General features: G+C 40.3%; 1 protein-coding gene across 3 annotated transcripts in view; it reads right to left on the bottom strand.

The window, feature by feature from the left end:
* Positions 1–20,107, bottom strand: part of CRBN (cereblon) — a 405,802-nt gene that overhangs the window by 94,835 nt on the left and 290,860 nt on the right. For all 3 annotated transcript variants that reach the window (XM_055557499.1, XM_055557498.1, XM_055557500.1), the window contains exons 2-3: positions 18,208–18,358; positions 2,838–2,988 (exon numbers count right to left, since the gene is read on the bottom strand). The gene's annotated coding sequence lies outside the window, so the exon portion shown is untranslated. The remainder of the gene's footprint in view (positions 1–2,837; positions 2,989–18,207; positions 18,359–20,107) is intronic.

Genomic DNA, 20,107 nt, shown 5'->3' with positions numbered 1-20,107 from the left:
CATTTCATACAGACTGTATAAACTATAAACTTCTGTATTAGAGTGTGTTTTGCTGAACTATAGGTTGACCTTTCTACAAATCGAAGTGGCTCAGTGGTGGCAATTTCAAATGGTTCAACCTAAAAGTGGGGAAACCTAAACCCTCTCTGTCCTCTAAGCAAAGACGGCAGTGTTCTCCAAGTCCCAGTGAGGGAGTCGCTAACGGAATTCAGTAAATCAAAGCTGCTGTTAGTGGAGCAGGGGCTGGGCCTCCGGGTCTGCTCCTAATGGTGGTGTGCTTGGCACAGAACGGGGAGAAGGGCTGGAGATTTAACCCAGCTCCAGATTAGCCCCTATTTTTTGGATCATATGAAAATTCGACAGGTTACTTCCAAATCTTATCTGTCAGTCTGTAGCTACTCTGTATTTGCAGAAGGCTTAACTAAAGCCTAAGTAGCTCACTTTTTCCATGATGTGATTATTCCTAAGGCTACTGGTCTAATCCTTTTCGTATATCCTTTCCTCCCATATGAATATGGGAACATATTTTTGTATTTTAAATAGTGTATTTTTTATGAAATATTTAAACAACTCAGATGTAAAATGTCCTTCCTTATCCTCAGTCATCAGACCTTCCAGATTTTTTATGCATACATATAAACATATACATCTTAAATGAAAACAGGTCACACTGTATTTCCTATTCTACATTATGCTTTGATCACATCACAGCACAGCACACTGAAGACACCTTCCAGTGTCACTACAGAAGGATCTGCCAAAATGATTAAAATCATTGAATAGCATTCCACTCTATCATCACATCATTATTTAAAAAGTCAATCCCCCTCCCCCAAATTGGACAGCCAAATGCAGAAAGATGAAACTAGACAACTACCTCACACCATACACACGAATTAACTCAAAATGGTTTAAAAACTTGAATATAAGACGTGAAACCATAAAACTTCCAGAAGAAGACATATATAATATGTTTTTGGCATTAGTCTTGACAATATCTTTCTATATGTGTCTCTTCAGGCAAGGGAAACAAAAGCAAATAAACAATTGGGATTACATCAAACTAAAAAAACTTCTGCACAGCAAGGAAACCATCAATAAAGTGAAAAGATAACCTACTGAATGGCAGAGGATGTATCAGATAAGGAGTTGATACCCAAAATACATAAAGGGCTCATACAATTCAACAGCAAAAGAATCAAACTAACTCAATGGGGGGAAAAAAATGAACAGATGAATTTTTTTTTTTCAACAAATACCCACAGATAGCCAAGAACTACATGAAAAGAGGTTCAACATCACTGATGCTGCTGCTGCTGCTAAGTCGCTTCAGTTGTGGCCGACTCTGTGAGACCCCATAGACGGCAGCCCACCAGGCTCCCCTGTCCCTGGGATTCTCCAGGCAAGAACACTGGAGTGGGTTGCCATTTCCTTCTCCAATGCGTGAAAGTAAAAAAATAAAGTGAAGTTGCTCAGTCATGTCTGACTCCTAGCGTCCCCATGGACTGCAGCCCACCAGGCCCCTCCATCCATGGGATTTTCCAGGCAAGAGTACTGGAGTGGGTTGCCATTGCCTTCTCCATCACTGATGATGAGGGAAATGCAAATCAAAATCACAATGAGATGTCACTTCATACCTAAGAGAAAGGTTATTTAAAAAAAAACAAAAATGAAATAACGAATTTTGAAAAGGATGTAGAGAAAAGGGAACCCTCATGCACTGCAGGTGGGCATGTAAAGCGGCGCAGCCCCTATGGAAGACAACACGGAGATTCCTCAGAAATAAGAACAGAACTATCACCTGACCCAGCTGTCCTGCTGCTGGGTCTTTATCCAAATCATAAGAAAACACTAATCTGAAAAGGAATCTACAAAGCCAAAATTCTGAAACAACCTCAGTGCCCATCAAGGTATGTGTGGATAAAGATGTGAGAAATACACATACATACTTAGACACAACGGCGTAGTGCTCAGCTATAAAAAGACACAAGCCTGCCAGCTGTGACAGCTGGATGGACCTTAAAGGCATCAGGCTAAGAGAAAGAAGTCCCATGCAGAAAGACAAATACTGTATTATCTCACTCATTTGTGGGAGTAAAGAGCCAATAAAGAAAACAAACAACTGATAAAAAACAAACCAAGCCAAGCAAAAACAAACAAGTAGACACAGAGGCCAGAGTAGTGGTTGCCAAAGGCGAAGGGGCTAGGGGGAGTGAGGAATCACTGTACGGTGGCTGACAGAGAAAAAATTTTTGTGGTGAGCATATTCTAGGGTATACAGCAGTAAAAATATAATGGTGTATACATAAAACATATGTTACAAATCAAATGTTACCTCAAAAAAAAAAAAAAAAGGCAAAACCCAAATAAGGACATTTGGACTTATTCCAATTTTTGGCTATTAGGAGCAATTCTGCAATATTCCTGTACATACAACTTTGTAAGCTTATACAATTACTTTCTCAGAATCCATTACTAGAGGAGGAATTGCTAGATTAAAAGGAAGGTACTTGTCACACACACTGATACATATGTTCAGATGGCTTTTCAAGTTAGACCCCCATCATGACTTTATGAGAGTTCACCTCCTGTACCCTAACTAGTCCCAAGTATCATTGTGCCTTTTGGTCTTCTTTTCTTTGATAGAGAACTAATGATATTAACTGTTTCACTTCAATTGTTAAATTCTTAGCATAATAAAGAACTCCACATACATACAATGACATTTGAATTTCTTCTTTAGTCATTTCTATTTTTCAGGACTCTCAATTACAAGTTATCCATCTCAAATTCGTCTAAAACATGTCAGTCAACAAGAAAGGGATGTACTGACTCACCAGCTGGGAGACATGCGGGGTGCCTCAGAAAACTGGAGGAAGAACTGTAGGAACCTGAGCTTTACGGGCTGGATCAGGAAATTCGTGCTGCTAAGACTCCACGTCTTTTTTCTCCAGGTCTCTGCTTGAATCCAGATTGAAGGCAGGCTCTCTGTAAGGCAAGGAAAATAAATGGCTATTATTATTCTAGATTCACTTCCTTCTGGTTTAGAAACCTCACTGATAAGACAAGGTCTCTTTTTGATCTCTGTGTATCAGTCCCAGAGAAGTCCTCTCGCTGGTTCTGCTTGAGTCAATAGTTGTGTCCAGGACAACCAAGTACTGCAACTGATGATGCTGGAGTCTAGCACCTATTCTTGTGTCAAGAGTCAGATTCTGTTACACCAGTAAGTTTGATGGAGGATAAATGTATCAGGTAACCTAAAATAATTGTCAAGTGTCCTTGCCCATTTGCCTATTTCTTTTCTTTTTTAAATTTAGTGGGCTAAGTTGATTTATAATGTTATGTTAGTTTCAAATGTACAGCAAAGTGAATCAAATATGTTGCTGCCATTGTTGTTCAGTTGCTAAGTCGTGTCCAACTCTTTGCAGCTCCATGGACTGCAGCAGACCAGGCTTCCCTGTCCTTCACTGTCTCCCGGAGTTTGCTCAAACTCTTGTCCATTGATTCAGTGATGCTATCTAACCATCTTCTTTCTCTGCTGCCCCCTTCTCCTTTTGCCTTTGATCTTTCCCAGCATCAGCGTCTTTTCCAATGAGTCAGCTCTTGACATCAGGTGGTCAAAGCATTGGAGCTTCAGGTTCAGCATCAGTCTTTCCAGTGAATATTTAGGGCTGATTTTCTTTAGGACTGACTGGTTTGACTCTTCTCCAGCACACAATTCACAAGCATCAAATCTTCAACGCTCAGCCTTCTTTATGGTCCAACTCTCACATCTGTACATGACTACTGGAAAAACCACAGCTTTGACTATGTAGACTTTTGTTGGCAAAGTGATATCTCTGCTTTTTCATACACTGTCTAGATTTTCCAATGTTTTCCTTCCAAGGAGAAAGCACCTTTTAATTTCATGCTATACACATACAGATATGTATAACATGTAAATAACATATCCACTCTTTTTTTTCGATTTCCCATATTGGCCATTATAGAGTATTGAGTAGAGTTACCTGTGCTATACAGTAGGTACTTATTAATTATCCATTTTTTTATATAGTACAGTATATGGGTTAATCGTAAAATTCTAATTTATTCCTCCTCTAATCCCTTACCCATCCAGTAACCATAAGTTTATTTTCTACATCTGTAATTCTTTGTTTCATAGAGAAATTCATTTGTAATGTTATTCTAGATTCCACTATAAACAACATCATATATTTGTCTTTCTCTAACGTACTTCACTCAGTACGACAAACTCTAGGTTGCTGCAAATGGCATCGGTTCATCCTTTTTGACAGCTGAGTAATATTCCACCACATACACATACCACACCTTCTTCCATCCCTCTGCTGCTAGGACATTTCAGAAGCCACTTCCTGGCTACTGTAAATAGTGCTGCAATGAACACTGAGGTATATGTATCCTTTCCAACTATGGCTTTCTCTAGACATATGCCCAGGAATGGGATTGCTTGATCATATGATAACTCTTTTTGCTTGCTTTTTAAGCAACCTCAATACTGTTCTCCATAGCCTTCCGTGATAGCTGAGTGGTAAAGAATTTGTCTGCCAGCGCAGAGATGTGTGTTCAACCCCTGGGTTGGGAAGATCCCCTGGAGAAGGAAACAGCAACTCACTCAGTATTCTTGCCTGGGAAATCTCATGGAGCCTGGCAGACTACTCCATGAGGTCACAAAGAATCTCACAAGACTTAGCAGCTAAAAATCCGTAACAACAAATACTGTTCTCCATACTGACTGTAACTGTTTACATTCCCACCAATAGTGTAGGAGGCTTCCCTCCCTTGAATTTTTATGACAGGTATAAACTATACCACACAAACCACAGCCCCTCCCACAGAACACTGCTTGTATTAATATATGTTTATCCTTCTCACCTGGTCCTTGTGGTTGTCTAGATTCCTAGAGCCCTGGCCCAGAGGTCTGGCTGCATGTGTCTAATGCCACCATCCTCTCTTCCTCTGTGGGACTGGGAAGAAGGAGAGGTTAAATTCAGACAGTTCCTAGATGTTTAATTCAAGCCCCTTTTTCCTTCTGAGTTGCTATCTTCTTTTGTGTCCTTCCCAGAACTCAGCAAAGACATAACCTTCTCCTAGACACCCCTAAATCTATACCACATAGTTATTTTCTTTGTGTTCTACTAAACCCCCTACCAGTCATCTCTCAAAGTGCCAGGACTCTAAATGATCTGTATTCCTGTTGTTTGCTTCCATTACACTGCAATCTGCTCAAGGGCTTGGAGATTGCATACCCTAAGCACTGTGCATCTGATAACAGATTCTCAGTTAACATGTGTGGAATAAAGAATTAGTTTACAAAATAAGGGAGTTAGACTGGATGGTTTCAGAGTTTGCTGATGCTAGTATTATTTGGATATTAATAATTTTTTAATGTCTTAGCCAAGCCAAATATACATATTGGAAATGACTAAGGAGTAAGACAAGTTCAGGTTTGGGTGGAAAAGTTGATATTCTTGGTCAGCTTACTTTGATTTTGCTATTCTGCCATGACACCTACTTCTGAAGATAATGTAATCCACAGAAAAAAGCCTTCATTTTTAGAATCAGAGTGTCCTGTGTTTAATACTCTGAAAGCTCAGCAGGTAAAGAATCCTCCTGCAATGAGGGAGACACAGGAGATGCAGGTTCGATCCCTGGGTCTGGAAGATCCCCTGGAGAAGGAAATGGCAAGCCACTCCAGTATTCTTGCCTGAAAAATCCCATGGACAGAGGAGCTTATTAGCAGGCTACAGTCCTATGGGGTCTCAAAGAGTTGGACACAAGTGAGTGACTAAGGACATGCTTAATTCTGATTTCACTCCTTAATAAACATGTGAGTTTGAGCAATATACTTAATCTCTTCAGCATCTTTAAAATCATAATAGAGTCAAAATGAAAAGATAAAACAATAAAACCAAGAATGACAATTGCATCTAGGAACGTTACACAGGACTCAGTGAGCTAATGGATGGAAAACATTAAGCCTGGTTCTGGCACATAGTAGGTGCTCAATAAAATACTGAATGAATGAAGCAAGTACATCTCCACTATACATCACTGACAAAAGATGTGCTGACTGGATATTCTGGACTAGATCCCAGAAGGTCAGTGGAACCAACAGAATTCAGACATAATTAACTGAGCCCATACTGCACCCACCTTCTGTTGAAAGGTACTTAAAGCCACTGATCCTTATTTTTGCCCTGTATAATGAAATAATGTAGAAATCCATTTGTTCTTCTGTAATGTGAGAATATGTACAGTGAAATTGACATTCTTCTTTTTTTTTTTTTTTTCCTAGCACCTTACTATATTGAGCTCTTAATTGGTCTGTGTTTCTTTATCAACTGCCGTAGTATTTTCCTGGGATTTACTTGGACGAAGATCAGCTGGGTCTTTGTTCCTATGTTCCTAGTTGGGTCTGCTGTGCAGTTCTCAGTGGAAATCATGTGCATGTGGGGTTCCAATGCACTGCAGGCTTCAAGGGGACAGAAAGAGGCTTTGAACAGAAGGGAGAATGCAAGCAAGTGTTGCCTCTGAAATGCAAATTCAATTCAGTTCTCCATTATAAAATCTAATATAGGTTACTGGGCTTTTAAAACATGTAGTTAACACCATCCCAAAGAAAGAGAAGAATGGAGGATTGCAAAGCCCAGATTTTAGAATAAAGTGGGTCTTTATTTACCTTCCTCTGACTCATCTCTTTGGGAGCAATGTTTCTCCTTTGAATGTGCTTTTATTTATTTTTTAAATGGAAAAACATGGCATCAAGAGGGGAAATCCAACTTGATAAATTTTCTTTGGACTGGTCTTGCATGGGTTAAAAGGATAAATATTTGTATTAAAAATGGGGCCTCTGTTGTGAACTGAGGAAGGAATATTTGACCAGGTGTGAGGAGAGTGACTCAGGATGGTCACTAACTAGCTGTGTGACCTAGAGCAAGTCACTTGACCTCTCTGGGCTGCAAATTCCTCCTTACATAATCATATCATTGGACCAGATCTGTAGTGTTCAAGTTATACTGTTATTGTGAAACCACCACCAAGATCCAGACCCCCTACTCCCACTACATACACACAAACACATTAAGCAACCAGAGCAGCTCCACATGTAGTTGTTTTTTAAGGATTTCATTTTAAAAAATGACTGTGCAATGTAATGGTTCCAAGAGTGTCCTCTAGAATCCAAATGACAGAGCTTGGATGTCCACTCTACCACTGGCAGCTGTGTGAAGTTAAATAACCCCTTCCACTTGCACACCTCTATAATTAACATTTTTTACTATTAAAAATACTCTTTTTATAGGAATGTCTTATGGATTAAAAGAAGTAAAGCACTAGCTATAGTGTTATGGCATACAGTATCTACTTAATAATACTATTTGGGGAAAAGATTCTGAAACAAAAAGGAATTTGAATAATGATCTTTAAAATTCTATTTCTAAAATTCCTTTTTCTAAAAAGTAACTCTCATGAGACAACAGAAAGGGGACTCAACAGACAGGGTTTATTAATAGGGAAACACAAGCTTTAAATAATATACTGGACCAGTTGGACCTAACTGATACCTATCTACAGGGCATTTCATCCAAAAACAATAGATTCCACTTTTTTCTCAAATGCATGTAGAACGTTCCCCAGAATAGATCACATTTTGGGCCTTGGTAAATTTAAAAAAAAAAATAAAGAAATCATTTCAAACATCTTTTCTGACCACAACACTGTAAGATTAGATGTCAACTATAGGAAAAACAAAACAACTATAAAGAACACATACAAAAAACAGAGTTTCTTAGAGTCCTTGACTTCAGAGGCAGCTTGTTTATACATATATTTAAGCTTACTCAGGTAAAATTTACAAGCAGTGAAGTTTTCTCTTTTGGGTACACAACTGTATGAATTTTGACAAACATATAACCATGGACTCACCACCACAACCACATACAGTTCCAACACCCACTTTGCCATCACTCTCTTCACCCGTCCAGTCCCTGGAAACCAGTCTCTGTTTCCTGTCCCAATAGTTTTGTCTTTTCTAGAAAGTCATATAAATACAGTCACAGAGTATACATGGACTTGGGTCTGCTTTCTTTCACCCTGTTACATTTGAGAGTCATCCTTGCTATTGTCTGTACCCCTTTTTATTAGTGAGTTCACCCCTTTCGATCGCTGAGCATTCCACTGTGAATCCTTTATCTACTAACCAGTGATGACTTATGAAAAAAAAAAACAAAAACCAGCAATAAACATTTGAGTGGATAAATGTTTAAGTATCTAGGATGAGACTGCTGGGTCACATGGAAGATGTGTATTTAACTTTATTAGATACTGCCACATTTTGTTTCCAATGAAAACAATTTTTGTACTTATTTTGCAGTCATCAGACATTGAGGAGAGTTCTGATTAGTTTACATATTAGTTTTCTATGGCTTTTATAACAAATTGCCACAAACTTGGTGGCTTTCACCTGCATGCATTTATGACTTTGTAGTTCTGGGGGTCAGATACACAAAACATCTCACTGGGCTAATACTCAGGTGTGTGGCCAGCTGAGCTTTCTTTCTGGAGGCTCTAGGTAGAGTGAGCAAGTTCCCTGGCCTTCTCCAGCTCCTCTTGGCTGTGCGAGTTCTCTGGCCTGCGGACCCTCCCATCTTCAGTACAATAGCTGGTGGAGTTTTTCTCGCTGTGCTTTAGTCTGACACATGCTTCACCTTCATCTTCCACATTTAAAGGATTCTTGTGACTACACTATGCAGTGTAGTCCAGGATAATAACCTCAGCCAGTCCAGGATAATACTCTCTTTATTTTAGAGTCAGGTAATTAACAAACTTATTTCTATTTGCAATTGAAATTGTTCGTCACCATGTGACACTGCATATTCACAAGCATGGGGAATTAGGACATGCACTTCTTTGGTTGTGGGGGTGAGGTATTATTCTGCCAAACATGGTCTGCAACCTCATAGGCATACCAGTTCAGTTCAGTTCAGTCGCTCAGTCGTGTCTGACTCTTTGCGACCCCGTGAATCGCAGCACACCAGGCCTCCCTGTCCATCACCAACTCCCAGAGTTCACTCAGACTCAGGTCCATCGAGTCAGGGATGCCATCCAGCCATCTCATCCTCTGTCATCCCCTTCTCCTCCTGCCCCCAATCCCTCCCAGCATCAGAGTCTTTCCAATGAGTCAACTCTTCGCGTGAGGTGGCCAAAGTACTGGAGTTTCATCTTTAGCATCATTCCCTCCAAAGAAATCCCAGGGCTGATCTCCTTCAGAATGGACTGGTTGGATCTCTTGGCAGTTGTCAATTCAAAAGTTAAGTCATTCTAATGGCTGTACAGTCATAGCTCATTATAGTTTTAAATCATATTTCCCTAATGACTAATAATGTTGAACATCTTTTTGTGGGTTTTTGTTTTGTTTTTGTTTTTGTTTTTTTGCCATCATATGCCTTCTTTTGTGAGATGTTTGTTTGAAAATTTCCCTATTTAAAAAATTGAGTTGTTTATTTTCTTCTTACTGAGTTTGAGAATTCTTTATATACTCTTGACAGTAGTCTTTAATCAGATAGGCATTTAGCAAATACTTTCCTTCAGCATATGGCTTTTATTTTCATTTTCTTTACCAGTATTTTTGAAAATAAGATTTCAATTGTAATGATATCTAATTTATCACTGTTTTTCTTTTATGAAACAAGTTTTTTGTGTCCTAATAAATCTTTGCTTAACTCAAGGTCACAAATATTTTCTATGTTTTCTTCTACAAATTCTATAGGTTTATGTATTACATTTGGATCTATAATCCATTTTGTGCTAAGTTTGTATTTAACAAATCTGGGTTCAGGCTTATTTTTTTGAACATAGATAGCCAACTGTTCTAGGACCATTTCTTGAAAAGAAGAAATGCAATTTTTATCCTCATATATTTATTACTTAAAAGACCTTGAAGGAAAGCTCTTTAGTTATTTTGATTTTTTATCACTTCAGAACTTTTCAACTGGTTTTGATTTTTCATTACCTATGTGCTAATGATAACATACTCCTGAAACTGAAACATTTATTCATTACAGACCAGATTAGACACATACCAAGATGGTCAATACACAGCACCAGATTTATGATGAATAATTGATTTCTCACTGTCATGAGTTGAGCCTATGTAATTTGATTATATATTTAACTAGTAATGGAAACTCATTAGCAGAATTCTATTTCATGCTTGTTTGCACCTGCAAACAATTTCTTCTTGTTTAAAGGATTCTTCCATTTGGCCTGCCTGATACAATTTTGCTCAGTAACATCGCATTGATGATCACTACTGAAGCTCACCTAGAAAGTATGAAAACATCTCACTAATCCCTTCCGACCTGTCTTGATTACTACTTCATATCACCCTGGTGACTTCTTGGCACAGAAACCTTGGAGTTCCATGTTTGGTTTTGAGAGCTGATTCTCAGTGACTTAGGGGAAGTTAGTTAAGCCAAGAATAAAGTATGGGAAACCTATAGAACAGCTTCTTAAAATCACATCTGTGTGTTTGTAATACAATTCTGACATTTGTTTTTTATGATCACTCAAGTTCTGTGTGGAGTGGGTTGGATGGAAGATTTCTAATGCCTACTAATGTGGAATCACTGGCTCCTTATGCTGCTGTTAAGTTGCTGCTAAGTTGCTTCAGTTGTGTCCGATTCTGTGCGACCCCACAGACAGCAGCCCACTAGGCTCCTCTGTCTCGGGGATTCTCCAGGCAAGAATACTGGAGTGGGCTGCCATTTCCTTCTCCAATGCATGAATGTGAACAGTGAAAGTGAAGTCGCTCAGTCAGGCTCCTTATGGTAAAGTGCAATTTCCAATGACGATGCTTCAGACCCAAATATCACTGGCTGATACAGACCACAGATTTTTCTTCTGTTTTGAACATGAGTTCACAAAGCCTTTGAATTAAACTGAAGTTGTGTTTTTAGGGATGGCTGTGAACATGGATTTAGCCCACATATTTGCAACCGGCTCTTCTTTCTTTCCTGTATTATTTACAGGTGTCACTTATCCACAGTCCTTCAGAGCAGACTGTAGCAAGGATGCAACAACCCATTGCTAGTGCTTTGAGATACTTCATCAACTGTACGGAAGTGTTGGTTTTCAGTCACTCAGTATTGTTCGACTCTTTGAGACTCCACTCACTGCAGCACGTCAGGCTTCCCTGTCTTTCACTATCTCCTGGAGTTTGCTCAAACTCATGTCCATTGAGTTGATGATGCCATCATCATATGGAAGTAGCTCAGACCCACAGATCGTGGATTCCTGATGTATTGAGCTGGCCAAAAAGTTTCTTTGGGTTTTCCCTAACATTTTACAGAAAAACCCAAACAAACTTTTTAACCAACCCAACAAAAAGCAGCAAGGAAGTGGCCTACAAAAACATGAAAAGTGGTGGGTAAGCTAGGCCTACTATTCATCCACCTTTAGGAGGCACTTTATACATATCAATAACCCTAAGGAAGACCTTCACTGAAGGATTCTGTTTTATTTTGATAGTTGCCCAAACATGTTTGACCATGGAACCCTTGTGTCTGTAGGACACCACTTTGGATAATGTTGACCTGGACTTCTGAGAGCAGTAAGGTGCTCAGAGGTTATCCCATTTATGACCTCCTTTTTCTTATATTCTGAGTGTCTTAGCTTTTTCTTCCATTCCCGTAATATCAATAAATTTCAGTTTTCTTCCATCCTGTTATAACTTTAATGTTTTCCATTAATATTGGCTTGATGAGTTCTTTTTTTTTCCAGTATCCATAAAGGAATGAAGTGAAAATTATGCCAGCACTCTCATAAAAAAAGAAGATAATAATATTGACTAGTCTTATTACTGGGAAACTCAAATAAATTATTGCCCTTGGAAATCCTTAGTAAAATGTATAATAAGAGGATGACATTTAGCTATTCTGAATACTAGATATACAGGGGTGTGTGTGTGTGTGTGGCTCTAAGCTCAACTGGGGCCTAGGGCAAAAACACTTAAAAGCTGAAGTTTTTCTTTGGGTAAACATTGCCTCCAATTTCTGTGCCACTCAAGACTGAAACAGAGCAGGACACTGTGGGGTTCCTAGGTGTACAATTCTTTCTGTGTCTCCCATTTCTTGATGACAGGAAATAGGCTTCATTCAGCCTCCTGGGCCTTCGCTGAGTTCCAACAGGCAGGTACAAACTGTGGCCAATCCAGGAAGAGAGGGGATGACAAGAGAGAAGGCAGCCTTGGGGCAGGCTCCTGGTTCCCCCTCAAGGGATATGCATAACAATGAGCTGTTCTGCAGATAGTGAAACACCCACCAGGTGGGAGATGGTAACTGCAAGCTGCTTATAAGCAACGCAGACCCCAGATAGTTGAAACCAGAAAGTTGATGATGCTGACTCCTGATTACCTCACCATGAGCCAGTCAGAAAAACTGTTCACAATCTGATCACACCTTCCCGGTTGAACCACTACTATGAAGCTCCTCGCTCCTCTCTCCAGGTTGGAACACACAGTTTTGAGGACATCAGCCCACTGTGGCCACCTTTCCCTAGCAAAGCAATAAAGCATTCTTTTCTACAATATTTCACCCAAGAGATTCAGCTCGGTACTGAGATACAAAAGCCAAATTTTGGGTACAGGACCTCCCCTTTTCTGTTCTGTTGTCATGATGTCCTTTGTCCTCTGACACAAGCCTGCTCTCAGGAAGGAATAAGAACTTATTTACATTTCAAAATGAATGTAGGAAGTTGCATTTCCAGTCCAAGGTGAAACATGGGGGCAGTGTATTTAGACGGGCTCTCTCCTCTCTGCTTGTCACCAGCATCTAATGATGCTAAGAATCATTAGAATCCTCTCTAGAAATTCTCTGTGTCTCTGACAGGTGACGTGGGTCATCAGAGAGTACAATGCTCTTATCTGGGACAATCAGTAGCATGGTCAGCGATTCTATGATTTGAGGAGCATGCTAAGTTGCTTCAGTCCTGTCTGACTCTTTGCGACCCCAGGCTCCTGGTGGGATTTTCCAGGCAAGAATACTGGAGTGGGTTGCCGTGCCCTCCTCCGGGATCTTCCAGACCCAGTGACTGAACCCACATCTCTTATGTCTCCTGCATTGGTAGGCAGGTTCTTTACCATTAGTGCCACCTGGAAGCCCCAGATGATTTGGGGAGAGGGGACTAGATTATAAGATCCAGGCTTCAACATTACTCAGAATCCATCTCCTCCTACTCCCAAAAGTTCTGACAACCGTCTAGTTCTTCGTTCAGTCAAACCCTGAGTGAAGACACAGAATTCAGGCCTAGCTTTGAGGTATACAAACTTCCAGGTGGGGCGTGGGGGAGGGAATCTTCAGTGTTTTGAGACGGACATCGGGTCTCGGTCTTCTCTGGCTGAGATGGAATAGGAGAGGAGTACAGTCTTTGCAAAGATGGGTAAAGAAAGGAGAAGCCTAGAGACCTGAAACTTCTGTTCTTTGAGTGTTAAATCTGCAAAAGAAAAATAATCTCCGAAGAGCTCCACTTTGAACTGGATGATTTCAAGCATGACCTGAGAATCAGGCACACGAGCAATTAGCAATGAGTCACGGTCCAGAGTGAAATTCCCCTAGTGAGGGGGTGACTTTTCTCTTTTCCAGAGCACTTGGCACCTCAAACAAAGCTGCCTGCTGCCTTCACCTCCTGGTGTGATAGGCTGAATGCTTAAAAACAAGATTTAAAAAAAACACAGCACCTCACTATGAGAATAATGAAATCACATGAGTCCTACTTGTTCAAGAAAATGTGACTAAAATAGACTATTTGCAGTACTTTTGATAGTCTCTTCCTCTGGAGGGCAAACTTACTATCTTCTAGAGTTCCATCAGACCATTCAAAAGGATTCAGATAAAACCTGTAGGCCAGGTTTTGTGGTCTTGTTTTTAATCATTTTTTCCCCCTTTACATAACCAAAAATTATCTTTATGGCTCTCTGTAGAGTGACTGACCTGTAGATAAGCTCTTTGGCTCAGTTTTCTTTTATAGCCTCAAGAAATGTTCTGAGAAATATTTTGACAGAACACCCCTCAAGTCACAGACTTTTCAGCCGCAGGGAACGGCAGCTGGGTTTTCATGGTGACACACTGGAGGTGGTAATGTAAGGGGTGCTGCAGTAAGTTCCTAGGTGAACCAGAGCTCAAATGCTCCAATTCTCCACAGTATATGGTTGGTTGGATGTCTGAATCTTTAAGGCTGCGTCCTTGGGGCTGGAGCACTGGTGAGTTGCAATGCTGCATCTAATGCAAAGTCGCCCTGTTTGGATCTCTACAGGAGTCATTAGCTTGAGGCTGATGTGGCAGCTGCCCAATTCCCTGCGCCTGGCAAAAGTTTCATGTGGAAAATCTACATCTGCATGACGCAGGCAAACCCAGGCATGCTGTATCACTCCTCCAAAATGTCTTCTTCTGCCTCCTCTTCTCTTGTTTCCCCACGGTGTGCAATGAAATGAGACCAAGGGATATGTAGGGGTCCGAGTCTTATTGTTCTGGCTCACAGTACTCAGAAAGTGCTAGAATAAGCATGCAAAAGGACAAACATTGCTCCTAAGATGTGCAATGTTGTTTCATTAAATTCTTTCAGAATTTCATGCTTAGAAAAACCCAGTACTCCCTTGGACAGCTGTAAGATTATGAGAGCACAGGAGCATTTTGTATTTTCATTTTTGCACTGGTTGCCAGGAAGCTCAGAAGTTGCTATGAGCTCTGTATTAGTTAGTTGCATTAACCTCCATTTTCTGCACAGTTTTTCTCTCCCAAGACATTTTTATTTCATTGACTTTTCTTTTTCTTCTTTGATTTTAGTCATTCTATTTGTGTCTTTCATTATAAGCAGTGAGAAATAAGTACACAGAAAACATTCATTCTAATGCCAGATGGATATCTCACGTCGTATATTTTTGTTCCTAGTGCTCTTCAGAGTAATGGTTTTCATACGAGGGAATATTCTTTTTCAGAGTCCATTCTTAGGTATATTACCAGGGATAGTAATAAAGGGAATTCTTGGAACTTCACTAGAAGTTCCTTGAATTTTACATCAAGCTCCTCCACCCAGTTGTTGTTTAGTCATGTCCAACTCTTTTGTGACCCCATGGACTGCAGCCTCCCAGGCTCCTCTGTCCATGAGATTTTCCAAGCAAGATTATTGCACTGGTTTGCCATTTTCTTCTCCAGGGGATCTTTTGGACCCAAGGATTGAACCCGCAGCTCCTGCATTGGCAGGCAAATTCTTTACCACTGAGCCACCAGGGAATCCCAGGTTAAGAGCTACTGGGGAAGAGCAATATTTTAAAACTTCACTGTGATATGTTCTGATTGAATAGATCTATCATAGAACCCAGACATATGCAATTAAAATTTGTCTTAAAGGAATGTTCATACAGGGGATTTAAAACACTGTTAGGAAGACTGTGAGAAGCAGTGATTAATCATAGTTAAAAAAAATGCGGGGTAAGGTGGAGATGAACTTCATTCTATAGGTCAAAGTCAAATGTCAATTTCATTCCCATAGAATATTATCTACCTCAATGAAATTGAAGGACAGGTGACCTGACATCTAGTCCCTGCTCTCCCTGGCATCTTGGGGACCTTGAGGAGACCATTTAAAGCCCATAGCTCTCCATCACCTCATCTGTATAATAAATCAGTGAGCCTGTGATCAAAAGAACTCTTCCCACCCACAAAATGCAATGATTCTTTGCCACCATCCAGGGAGATGGTGAATTTAGAAACAGGCAGAATTTTCATGCAACCAGATAAGCAATGTGCTGTCAGAATGATGGGAAAAACCTTTTCTGTAAAAAGTCAAGATGGCTTGGTTTTCTGCCAGAGAAGTGCACAGCCACTTTTGTTCTCAACATCACAAATGAGAAAAGTGAATTCACAAGTTGTGCAAAATCTCTGTTTCATCGACAGGAGTTGGAAGCCAAACACAATTGTTAACTATTCACAATCAATAAGACAAATTTTCAAACTTCATTTTCTCCTGGAATAAGGAAACCTGGGTGAAAGAGAGCCCTGGAAGGCAATGAGCAGCTGGTAGGGTGAGTAGATGGACAAGCTCTGTCTCTTTCCCTCTATACTCGTTTCATCCAGGATAGCGATTTCCGCACCTCTGAAGATGAACATTCCTTTGTAGCAATGACCACTTGAAATTAATGAGTTCATAATCCTGTGTCTCTCTTGGAAGCAGTTATGTCCAAGACTAATTACCTTAGGTGTAAAAAATACCTCTATTATTATTTTTTTTAGTAACTTAAACTCCTTTCCCATTGCTGTACCTCAAAGTACAGCACATTTTAAACAGAGTAGATGTAATTAAATTAGAAGTTGTGGTGGAAAGCTGTGGCAGCTGATAATAATTGCTTTTCAGAACCCACTATAATTGGTGCTCCAAGGATTTTATTTCAAAGCATCAAAGTTAATTTAGAAGGCTTGCTTTATCTGGACTGGAGCTGTTTTGATGAAGACACTATGTCTTCGTGTCTCTAGGTTTTCTTAAATTTAACTAAACTGTTTTTTAATGATTATGTTAATAATTACAGTGCCACGATGTTATTTTATGGACACTGGAAGGTAAAATTCAAATTCCCCTTCTGCCTATTAGTAAAGTTGTAACCACGAAATGTACACAATTCTTCCTTGTTCACTGATAAGCCCTTGAAATTCTACTACCAATAAAAATATCTCTTTCATTTGGTACCTCCCATGTAGAATTTAATACATTAAATCAAGGCATAAGAGGGAGTTCATTAACAAACACCCTGATATACCACTGTATATCTGCTTTTTTTGGGGGGGTGTGCTGGGTCTTAGTTGCTGTGCACATGCTTTCTCTATTGCAGTGCATTGGTTTCTCATCGCAGTGGCTTCTCTTGTTGCAGAGTACAGGTTCCATAGCACAGGTTCAGTAGTCATGGCACACAGGCTTAGTTGCTTCGTGGCATGTGGGATCTTCCTGGACTAGGAATCAAATGCGTGTTTCCTGCATTGGCAGCTGCATTCTTTACCACTGAGCCACCAGGGGAGCACTATACCACTTGTTTTTGCTCACTGTATTTTCTCTGCCTGGAATGTCTCCCTCCCATTTTTTATGATTCAGTGAGTAAAATTCTACTTTATCTTTCAAGTCCCAGATTAAATGCCATCTGTTATGGAATGAATGTTTATGTCTCCCCAAAATTCATATGCTGAATCTCTAACACCCTATGTGATGGTATTAGTAGGTAGACCTAATTAGTAGGTAGGTGGGAGGTAATGAGGTCATGAAGGTGGAGCCCTCATGAATGGGATTAGTGCCCTTAATAAGAAAAGATGAGAGCATGCCTCCTCTCTCTGTTCTCTACCATGTGAGGATAGAATGAGAAGACAGGCATCTGTAAACCAGGAAGAGGGCCTTCACCAAGAATTCAGCCATGTTAGCACCCAGAACTTGCACTTTCAGCCTCCAGTGCTGTGAGACTCGCACCACCCAGTCCATGGTATTCTGTGTAAGCAGCCCAAACTCACTACCACAGCACCTCTTCCACAAAGTCTTTCTTGACGACATGAGAGGATTGCATTATTCCACATCTGAGATCCAGGAGCTTAAGTTTCCCTATCTATACTACAGTGATCACAGGGATGCACTGACCATAAACTGAGGTAACGTTTGTGGAATCTGAAACAACATTGCTATCACTATCATGAAACTTTCTCTGCTCACCTCTTTAGATGCTTCCAGCTTAAAGCCATGGGACACAACACAAGTCAGTTAAGTACTAGACTCATCAGGGCACAATTTTCACCTCTAAGCAGTGCATGCTAATTAATTATCTGCAAAATGGTATTTTGTACCTGAAAGAAAGCATTGGAATCTGAGGCAAATACATTTTCTTGCTGTGTGACCTTGAGAAAGTCACTTTACTGTTCTGGTTGTCAATTTTCTTTTGTACACAGTGAGTTTATCAAACTAAAATTTCATTAAGAATACTTTTGCCTCTAGTGCTCTATGAGTATAATTACAGGTGGTGCAATCCTTAAAATTGTGTCCAAGATATTTATAGCATTAAGACTAATTAAATCTACCTAATCATGCCAACAGAGAACAAATTTCTATGCAATTACCATTTCTGGCTTTGTAAAGACAAAGTAATGCAAAAATTCATTATCTTACCACACCATGCAAAGTTGATCAGCTCTGTGAACTATGCCAGGTAATTAACAACAGGAGGTGAGACGCTCCATCTCATTGTTGCGGCATCATCTTGACAAAATTGCACAGTCCCTCCCCTTGTGCAGAGAATATTTTGCAATGTTCACAGGCTCTACGGAGAGTAGAAAAAAGTAAACTGAATTATAGATCAAATAATGACTAATATTATTATTTATAATAGCAGTAGCAGTAACATGTTCTTGTTTGTCGGACAAATACTCTGTTCTGGGCACGATGCCATGTTCCATGTCAATTATATCATGTATACAATGCTGTGAGGTAGGTATTCTCATTATCTGTTTCTACTGTGGAAACAGAGGCTCAAAATGGACAGGTAACTTGCCCAGGATTACACAGCTGGTGTGTAGAAGAAATGGGATTCAAATGCAGTTTGAGCTGACTCCAGAGTCCTGGCCCTCAGCTAGAAGGTTAAAGTGACTCGTATGCAGTATAACCAGTCAGGATTAGCATCCAGTTTGTAGAGGACTGGCCCTGTAAGGTGTCAACAGAGAGCCTGACATTTAGCTGCTATATACATGAACGGCTAAAAATTATGTCACCCTATTCTTATTTGTCTGTGTATGTTTCGCAATTCTTGGACACCAGCTGGGTGGCCTATAATTCAATTCAATTCGGACACAATCTACCTGGGACAGCATCAGATTCCAAAGATTAGGCGCTCAGTCCTGCAAGACTGCCCCTCCATACTTCAGATCCCAGTCACAAGTTCAGATTGCCACCTGGGCTTCTGACCAATTGGGTAGTACACTTGATGTTCCCATGCCTTCCTCCTTGGATTTAATTAATTTGCTAGAGTGACTCAGAACTCAGAAAAATATTTTGCTTGCTAGATTAGTAGTTTATTATATACTAAAGACTATACATACTCAGATATAACTCAGAAAGGATAAAGGATATAACTCAGAAACAGCCAACTGGAAAATATGCACAGGGCAAGTAGGGGGAAAGGGCATGGAGCTGTCATGCCCTCGGAGTGCACTGCTCTCCTAGAATCTCCAACCTGGAAGCTCTCGGAACCCCATCCTATGGGTTTTTAATGGAGGCTTCTTACGTAATTCACTATTGGTGACTGATTCAATCACCAGTCCCTCTCCCCTGCCCAGGAGGAAGAGGTTGGGAGCGGGTGGGACTGAAAGCTTGAACCCTCTAATCACAAGGTTGGGTCCCCTGCTGACCAGCCCCTCGTCTCAGGTGCTTTTCCAAACTCAACTCATAATAGAGAAAGAAATGCCTCTATCACTCTCAAACTTCTGAAATTTGAAAGGTTTTAGGAACTGTGTGCCAGAAATGGAGATGAAAACCAAATATATATTTCTCATTATGAATCAGAATATCACGATGGCTCTACCAACATTTAAACTACAGAGACCATCCCACACGTGGGAAACTGTCACTGCCAAGTCCCCTATGTGCCTGTCCCTTGGTCTTAGCTGCCAGGGCTCCTCCCTTGGGCCCCCCTTACACTCTCTACTTTGTGGTATAGACTCAAGACCTAGAAGCAATGGATTGTAAATACTCGTCATGGGGGGCATGCCTGGACCCTCCCCCAGGGTTAAGGCTAGCATAGAATTTGATTTGTTGCTATCCTTGCCACAATGACTGTGAATTAAAAAAAACATATTACTCTTGGTCAACAGGATTATGCATCAGTGTTATTATACATGTTGAAGGCTGAGGGTCTGTGTCTTCATTTTCTAAGTGGATGGGATCAGAGACTGTATTAGTCTGTTTGGGCTGCTATAATGAAAATACCATGGATTGAGTGGTTTAAACAACATTCATTTCTCAAGGTTCTGGAGTCTGGGAACTCCAAAGTCATGGTGCTGGCAGATTTGGTTTT

Source organism: Bubalus kerabau, chromosome 20, assembly GCF_029407905.1.
Source record: "Bubalus kerabau isolate K-KA32 ecotype Philippines breed swamp buffalo chromosome 20, PCC_UOA_SB_1v2, whole genome shotgun sequence".
Taxonomy (NCBI): domain Eukaryota; kingdom Metazoa; phylum Chordata; class Mammalia; order Artiodactyla; family Bovidae; genus Bubalus; species Bubalus kerabau.
The sequence above is the reverse complement of the archived record's forward strand: the minus strand, read 5'-3'. Positions and strand labels throughout refer to the sequence as shown.